This window comes from Epinephelus lanceolatus, chromosome 5, assembly GCF_041903045.1.
Source record: "Epinephelus lanceolatus isolate andai-2023 chromosome 5, ASM4190304v1, whole genome shotgun sequence".
Lineage (NCBI taxonomy): Eukaryota > Metazoa > Chordata > Actinopteri > Perciformes > Serranidae > Epinephelus > Epinephelus lanceolatus.
In genome coordinates, this window is record NC_135738.1 from 44404159 (window position 1) to 44413263 (window position 9105).

The 9105-nt window shown below is 40.5% G+C and overlaps 1 non-coding gene across 1 annotated transcript; it reads left to right on the plus strand.

The window, feature by feature from the left end:
• The first annotated feature begins 8123 nt into the window (after window positions 1-8123).
• On the plus strand, window positions 8124-8195 carry trnap-ugg (transfer RNA proline (anticodon UGG)). Its single transcript has one exon. It is a non-coding gene; the product is annotated as a tRNA-Pro (tRNA).
• Window positions 8196-9105: the final 910 nt, after the last annotated feature.

Consider the following 9105-nt stretch of genomic DNA (forward strand, 5'->3'; position numbering starts at 1 on the left):
ACATTTAATATTTAGATTTAACTGTGACATTATATTTAACATATTTCAAATATTGCCGTAAATGTGGTAAAAAAAAGTGACTTTAAAAAATTCACAGCACTTTTTAAAAACGTTGTTTGAAGCTAAATGTGGCAAAATGTTGCTGTTAACTTCACTGAGAGCAACTTTACAAACGGCACCCCACAACATGGCCACAGAAAATGTCTTCCCATAGACTTACATTGTAAAAGAGATGTCTGTAAGTCAGTGGATACCTTTTTTAAGAGTCACAATCAGTGTTGGTGAATATATTACATTTAGCAGTTGACAAAGTAATTTAATACTTTACCAATAGAATTTCAAGGCATAACACATTACCATCCAAAGTAAACAGTTTATTGTTTTTATTATCCATTCATCCATACTGATTCACTTCCGCCTGTGTGCCAGTTGGTACATCTGGGACTATGTGTATCATGTTCAGTGTGTTTCTATGAATACACCTGCAACGTGTACAAAGAATCCCATTCTGCTTTTGCGTGCTAAGGCTGTTAGAAAGTAGCAGGGATAAGGAGCTGGCCTCCAGTTTCTTTTTTTCCTCATCCCGATGATCAGCACATCTGATCGGATGTGTATACATTTACATCCCCAACAACTGCAGAGCAACGGCGGCACACTGTCCTGTTGTTATGTATATCACTCTCTCCGGTGCTGCTGCAGCTGACTGGCACACTGGGAACCAACAGGTGAGTCTTCACCGTATTGTATTAATTTGTGCTCATCATAGTGACTTAATCGCACACCTTTATGTTTGTTGTGCTAATGTCAATATTTGTTCAATGTGTTTTATGTCACAGGCCCAATATTAATCCATATCTCATAATTATCAGACTTGATCCACTGCCTGACCCTCAGTGTGTCCGAGGCTATTCATTTATTTTAAAAGGTGTAGGATATTTAATTGTTCTATATCATCACACTATTATTAATATAAGCAGGGGATTTTAATACAAAGTGGTAACCACTGTATGTGAATGCATGAATGGGTCAGACCTGCGCAGCACTGGATTTGAAATGAACTGTAATAAACTGGATCCTCTGTGCTTTGATTACCTGCTGTGAAACAACATGACCCTCATCCATTTAAAATCAACATTAGTTCTTCTGAGCTCATTTTGTTGAAAGTAATATGAAAGTAGTGCAATAAGTAACTTATTACTCTACACAGAGAGTAATATTGTAAAGTAACCTATTACCTTCGAATGAAGGTAACTAGTAATATGTAATATATGACATTGTGAGAGTAACTTGCCCAACACTGGTCACAACCTCTTCGAGATGACTTATTCTATTTATGGGATTTGAGCCATTTGGTCCAAAAACATTTCGTCAGGAAGAGCTTTTTTCGAAAAACTGATCAAAAAACAGGAAGTTAGCCACTTGGCTGTGCTTAGCCACCATAAGTCTCGTGCGCTTACTCTGTGGGCTCCACGATGGTAAAGATCCAGATAATTTTATACAGGGGAAAATGGGCTTCTTTGGCTTCATGTGCCACTGAGCAACTTTCATAGGGATGAACTGGGACTGCCTTCAACACTGTATCCAGTTCTCTTTACATGTCCATGTGAGCGTTAGGTTTGTTGTGATGGAGAAGCTGATGCTTTAGCAAGCTAACTAAGCTAACCAGCAGCAGAAATCTTCATCCTCTCCTTCAGTACTCAGCAGCAAAAGTGAACTCAGGCCCAGATGCACACTCATTTTGGAACAAACTTATCTACTTGGTGTTTTGCATTACTATATTTGCTGAGGGTTTCGGCACTGTTTGCATGAATTTTCTAGGTTCCTCTTGGATATATGCTGCTTACTATGGAGCTATATTTGTGTCTTTATTACATGCGAGAAAATAAATTAAAAAAACTCTCAAAAAACTTTTTTTTTACTCACAAATATTATTTTTTGCTATCAGTGTGAAAACATTTTCTCTCTCTCAAAAAATGTTCTCTCAAAACATTTTTCTTCTCTCTCTCAAAACCTAAGTCTTTGCTCTCGTCAGGATTTTGCTTTCGCTGTGAAAATAATGTCATGGGCGGGGCCACGTTCCTATTGGCCAGTCTCAATTGAATTGACAGCTAGGTGAGGATCGTCTTGGGTGTCGAATTCAACTGAATCATTCATCCACCATGGTGGATTCACCGGTATAGATGCACTGCGTTATTTGGGAGCGGATATACATACATTAACGTTATGCATGTGTGGCCAAATGGAGAGGAGGGGGAAATGAACCAACAGCGCCACCTGGGGGATTTGCACCCCAGGGAATACACTCAAACCCGTAGACTACTCTTAACAGCAGAAGGTCACACAGATTCGTACACTGGTAAATATGGGGACAGGAGACGGACTTCCAAATATAACAACACGGAGGTCCAAAGCCGCATGAATGCACAGCCGCGTTACAGTGTGCTTTAATCAGTCTGTGGAAAACCGGCAGAACAGCAGTGGATAACGGAGCGGCCGCACCGGGGCTGGAGGCCGTGGATAGCCGTCCTTCGGGATGCCCAGCTGACAGCCCACGTCACCGGGCTACGGAGTGTAGCCCCACACAGTGCGCAGAGGAGGAGAAGAAGCCACAAGCTGTGGCCTCAGCGACAGCAGGACAGAGAGCAGGACAACCTGTTAACATAAAGTTAACAGAACTAGCAGAAGTAGAAATAAAAAAACAGAGCGAGCTTACTGGAGCGAAGGGAGCTTAACGCACAGCGCACAGCTCAAACCCAGTCACCATCTGGCAGTGAGGAAGAGCAGACACCACACTTTTCAAAGTCCCCTCCGAACACACAAAAGGAACGACCAACGCCGCTGTAAAGCGAAGAGTCACAGCAGCTGTGACACCATAATATGCTTTAACAGTACACAAACATTGCAGCACCCATGCCTACCTTATGAGTCCCAAGTTTGGGTACAGAAACGGGAGCACGACACACACAAAGCACGCCAATCGGAGCACGCCACACACAGCCCTCGCCAGGTAAATGCCAGGTAGAAGTGAGTGCACCCGTGAGGGGAAGACCAAATAATGCAGGTGCCACCACTGCGCAATTAGGCTCCGACAGCTGGAAATTAGGCCCAGCTGATGCCAATTAAGGGCGGAGGTGTAGCAGCGCTCACCCTGCCACACATGGAATGTTGGAAGAGAAAAGCACCATAGTAAAGTAACGTTAATGGGATAACCTAGCTAGATGTAAAGTTAACACTAGCTGGCTAGTGCAGTTAATAACACAATCTTGGTAAAATAACGTTAGGTGAGAAAAGGGATTCATTATAGGAATGATTTTGATAACCAACTTGCTCAGCTAGCTACCCATCAATTGTGCATGTCATCATCTTACCCAAACATTGGAGTCTCTGCTCCCAAATAACGCAGCACATCTATGCCGGTGAATCCACCATGGTGGATGAATGATTCAGTTGAATTCGACTCCCAAGACGATCCTCACCCGGCTGTCAATTCGATTGAAACTGGCCAATAGGAACGTGGCCCCGCCCATGACATTATTTTCGCAGTGAAAGCAAAATCCTGACACGAGAGCAAAGACTTAGGTTTTGAGAGAGAGAAGAAAAATGTTTTGAGAGAAACATTTTTTTTTTTTGAGAGAAAATGTTTTCACACTGATAGCAAAAAATAATATTTGAGATTAAAAAAAGTTTTTTGAGAGTTTTTTTTTCTTGGAAATCATTTTTTAAATCTCAAATTATTTTTTTATATATTCTATGACAAAATACTTTCTCTCAAAACTTTTTCCCTCTCTCTCTCTCCCCTTCACGCTTGTCCGTCCTATATATTAAAGGCAAAAAAGCACAAAAAATATCTAAAAAAAAAAAACAAAAACAAAACAAACTTTTTTTAGTCTCAAATATTTTTTTTTTTTGCTATCAGTGAGAAAACTTTTTCTCTCAAATATTTTTTCTCTCATATCATTTATTTTCTCGCATGTAATAAAGACACAAATATAGCTCCATACTTACCATTTGGTTTGGCATTTATATAAAGTCCAGACCTCGCCTGTACCCTGTTGGCTGGCTGGGGGCTACATGCTCAGAAATGTCCCGAGCACAGAAGCATGAAAAGAAAACAAGATAATACAGGCAGAGGGCGTCTTTGCATATAAAAACATTGCAACATTATAGTTGTCTGTTTATTTATCTGATGATTGCTGTACAGTTCACAATGAACTTTCAAAACACATTTCTAGTGGGTTGTTAGTTATGACTGTAGAGCCTCCCACCTGCTATTTGAAATGCCTAACCTAAAGTTCTTCTGTAGCGTTACAGACTTATGTTATTTGTGACTAACTGGACAGTTATGGGTTTTTTTTGTTTTTGTGTGTGTGTGTGTGTGTGTGTGTGTGTGTGTGTGTGTGTGTGTATGTGTGTGTGTTTTGGTATTGTTTATTTACATTTATTGAAACAATAATGTTATTCTATTAATATATTGCACACACACACACAGATAAGATGTGACTGTGAGAACACACGTATTATTATTTATTAATTGCAGGGAAAACTGTACTAGATGAATTCATCTGTTCATTAAAAAAATAACAAAAATGCACATTAACAATTACAATGGCTGCCTCACTGATGAAAATCATTTAATCTTTTTATGTATCCCATTAAATAATTGATATCAGCCAGCTTCTACCTGGGAGACAAAGTAATACTGTGAGTTTAAGTGTAGCCATGAGTACATCTCTAAAGTACATGAACTGAGTGTAAAATTCCATGCAGATATGTCAACGTACCGGTTTGTGGTCATTTGATAGATGTTTTTGTAGTGATGTGGAGCACTGAAACATAATACCAACTAACATTATAAGGGCCTTAAGGTAAATCCTGATTTATTACCTGACCTTGATGTCCTGTCTTTCAGGAGGCCACAGCATAAACATTTTACATTTGCTTACATGTTGCATATTCCTAAATGTAAATATTTATTTAGGTTACCACAGCAAAAATGATGCCAGGTAAAATTTCAGCACAGAAAAACTGCACACATACACACACACACACACACACACACACACACACACACAAACATCATTTTTACAACTGGGGCATCGTGTCACTCCAGTGTGTGATTTTAGACAGCATGCCGGCATTACAGAAGAAAAAGAGATGTGACGGCCATGACATGTATATCACAACAGTGTTACATGTAACAGATGTCTTGGCAGCACTTTATAAACAACAACAATGACATTAACATGGCAATAACAGTCATCTCAGAGGGTAAGGAGCTCCCGATTCTTATTGTTTTCCCAATTTGTGGACATTTTCAGCCGTTCTTCTTCTTTAAGTTAGCTGCTAACTGCTATAAAGTACTTTTAAAATCTGAGTAGGTATTACTGCAGCTGGAGCAGCCACATGACCCACCCAAAGGCTACATTGTTCTTCCACCATATTCACATGTCTGTCCATGATCAGCCCCCTTTACCCCTTGACCTAGAAGGAGAAAGCTTTTAAGAAAATGCTTAGTCAGCAATTAGCTAACTATGACTTCTTAAGTTAAAGAGAGAAGATTATGGTTAAGATAAGGATAATGGTAAAGGTAACATCTCAGTACTGAAAGTGAATTACGTTTTCATGTATAATGAATTATAAGTGTATTATTGCTACGTTTGGCCTTATATTCATTCACTACAATGCTGCATTTTAGCAGATTTTAGATATTCATCGCGGTTTGTAGGGGCGTGTCATGCAGGGTAAGATGTGGGAAGATGCCTCCTTAAGAACGAAGTCAATTTACTGTAAAATTTTGTTTTGGTTGTTCTTTTTCTAAAGCACAGTATACACTGTGATTTTGGGCTGTCCCAGACATAAGACGGCCAACGTGGCGATATCTTTGGTCATGGCTCTAAAATGGTGGTCCTACATCGCACAGTGAGAGAGGTTCGAGAATGGCAATTGTCCTGGTCATGCAATCAAAGACAGCCTGGGATAACAGTGTCTGACAGTGTCAGAAATTTGGGATGGCCATCTCACTGTGGGACTGCTGTTATGACCTATGTCTACTAACCAGCCAGTAGAAATGCAGCATGAAATGAAGCACTGGTTCTATACCCGAGCAAACAGATGGCTAGCAGCTCACCAGGCAAAATGTGCTAAAAGAAATGTGTGGGATTCCAGCAAAGAGGGAAAACCTTGTGGAGTTGTGGCAGCAGAAGCCTTGCCTGTATGATGCGTCCTCCAGCACTAATTGTACAGTGCAGTACATCAAACTTGTCGTACCCAAGTTTATTAATTCCATGTTGCACAGTGTAGCTTTACTAAACTAATAAAATTGCTAAAATCTCAGTCTGTTGGAGGCTTTACTGCACTACAAATGGAATGTGTCTGCAGCTATACATGTTTCTTTAATTCTCCTGGTGGTAAGTTGCACACATAACTCATCATCCATGATCCTGTCCTGCCGGCTGTCCCTTTTGTTTCAGCACTGATATTGCCTCGACAACAGTGCGAGACAACTCTGTCCCCCCATTCTGCATTTGTACCTTTAATACAGAACCGTGAGGCAGGAAAGAGGCGTGAAATTCACGTCTTGAAGGGGCAGTGTAAAAGGGGCTATATACCCATGTACAGCTTTTATACAGTACCCGTCAGTCTGAGATAATGAGGTCATTTTCACGCAGATCTTATACCAGATGGTAAAAGGGAGCTTAACCTGAACATGAGGCTTTTCTACCAGTTGATCTACTCTACATTCCAGCTGTGGTGAGCTATGAGGATGGACTTCACTGAAAAATAGCACACCTCTTTAGCTGTGTGTGTAAAGATGACTCTAATGAGCACGGGGAGAGGTGAACCAAGCTGACATACTCTGGACAAGCAGACACTTTTATGTGTGATTCCTTCCTTCTGTTCCTCCTGCGTGATTGAACCAGCATCGGTGATCATCCATGCTACAGCAGAGAGTGGGCACCCTGACCCACAACAACAGCAGCTCTGTTCAAAGGCCTTGCAAACACTGGCTGGTGTGTGTCTCCCTCTGTGGCTCTGCAGCTGGAGCATGCCTCACACAGCTCCAACAGGCCTCTGCAAACTGAAATAATCTATAACAACAGACAACTGAGCTGCACTGTATGATTTCATAAAATGTCTTTCAAATCAAATAGGTTCGAAACATGTACTGTATGGTGAAATTGCAGTGATGGAGAAATCTACCATTGAAAAAAAAAAAGAACCAAAGTAAGTGATATTCTTCAGTAATATTATTAGTGTATCTGTTGCACCCAGACTGAAACAAGTAAGCAATGCAGTTATTTAGTTGTAACCTCTCTGTCCAACCAATTTTGTATCATCTACAGATTATAAAACTCCAGTGGATTTCTGTGAGTGTTGCTTCATGAGCCAAGAGAATTCACAGATACTGCTCCCATGACATATGCTGCTATATAGCCAACCCCCCAGAGGGAGCACACAGCTTACACACTGCAAAGTGCATGGCTTGGAGACTTAAGAAGCAGCTTGTGGCCACTTCTTCCTGAATGTGAGGGCCCATCACATCCTGTAGAAACAGTTAGTATTGACATTCACCCGAAACAACAGTGAAAGCAGACAGACATACAGACAGATATAATCAGAAGTAAATGTGATTTCAAAAGTTGGTGACTCAGTTTTATTGTCATTATGCAATACAGGATTATACACTGAAATGCAGTTGTAATCCCCTCCACACTACACACAGAAAAATGAATTAACAAATGTATTTAAATTTGAATAATGTAAAATAATGAAATAGGCAATAAGACAGAGAAAAAAACATGGATATGTAATGTAGGTAATATGCAAGTTATAGTGCAAAGAAGACTGTAGGTAGTAGTGGGAATGAGGGTAGTGCAAAAGTAAAGGCAATGCGCATAGGAAGACCAACATAATATTATTCAGAGATGCAGCGCGATGTACAGAACAGTGTATAATCTAGAGATTAGAACGGAATGGGACAGAAACAGCTCCTGTTTATGATGTTAAAATCCAATATCGTGCCATATTTAGTGCTGCCAGCAGATGTCATCCTAACACCACATAACCAACAAGAACTTGTGTTGTTCTTTCAATAGCCAACCGGTTTCTATAGCGTCCATGGTGGCTCGTTGGTCTAGGGGTATGATTCTCGCTTTGGGTGCGAGAGGTCCCGGGTTCAAATCCCGGACGAGCCCATCTTTTGGAAGGTATGTACTCTTTGCATGCAAAATTCAGTGATACAACAAAACATCTTTTGGACCTCAGCTGTAGGTCGAGCTCATATCTGTCCAGCTCTACTGACACAAACTGTAACACAATCTAGCACTTGTGTTTACAGCAGCAAATTTTTTTTTTTTGTGTACAATTTTATAGTTATTATACATTTCCAATTAGTTATTATCATTGTACATTTTGCCTGTATTAATTTCTATGATTATTTCTTTTATAGAAATAACACCATATTGTCCTATTTTTGTATCTACTATTGAACACTTTGTATCTGCATACTAGTACCCCATCTGGTATCACTAATACAACTGCTCTCTACAACCAATTTTGCAGCAGCTACTGATACTAATGCTATTATGTACCAAAATTGGTAGTCAAATACAACTTATCTGTTAGTTTACATGGATCCATGCTTTCATGTTGTTTACACCAAATCCAGACTCATCAGACCAGGCAATGTTTTCCCTATCTTCTGTTGTCCAATTTTGGTGAGCTCGTGCAAATTGTAGCCTGTTGTTAGCTGACAGGAGTGGCACCCAGCATGGTCTTCTGCTGCTGTAGCCCATCTGCTTCAAGGTTTGACGTGATCGTTGACGAGATGGTCTTCTGCAGACCATGGTTGTAAAGAGTTGTTATTGGGGTTACTGTTGCCTTTCAATCATCTTGATCCAGTCTGGCCATTCTCCTCTGACCTCTGGTGTCAACAAGGCATTGTCGCCCAGAGAACTGCCGCTCACTGGATATTTTCTCTTTTTGAGACCATCCTCTGTAAACCCTAAAGATGGTTGTGCTTGAAAATCCCAGTAGATCAACAGTTCCTGAAATAGCCAGACCAGCCTGTCTGGCAACAACAACCACGCCACGCTCAAAGTCACT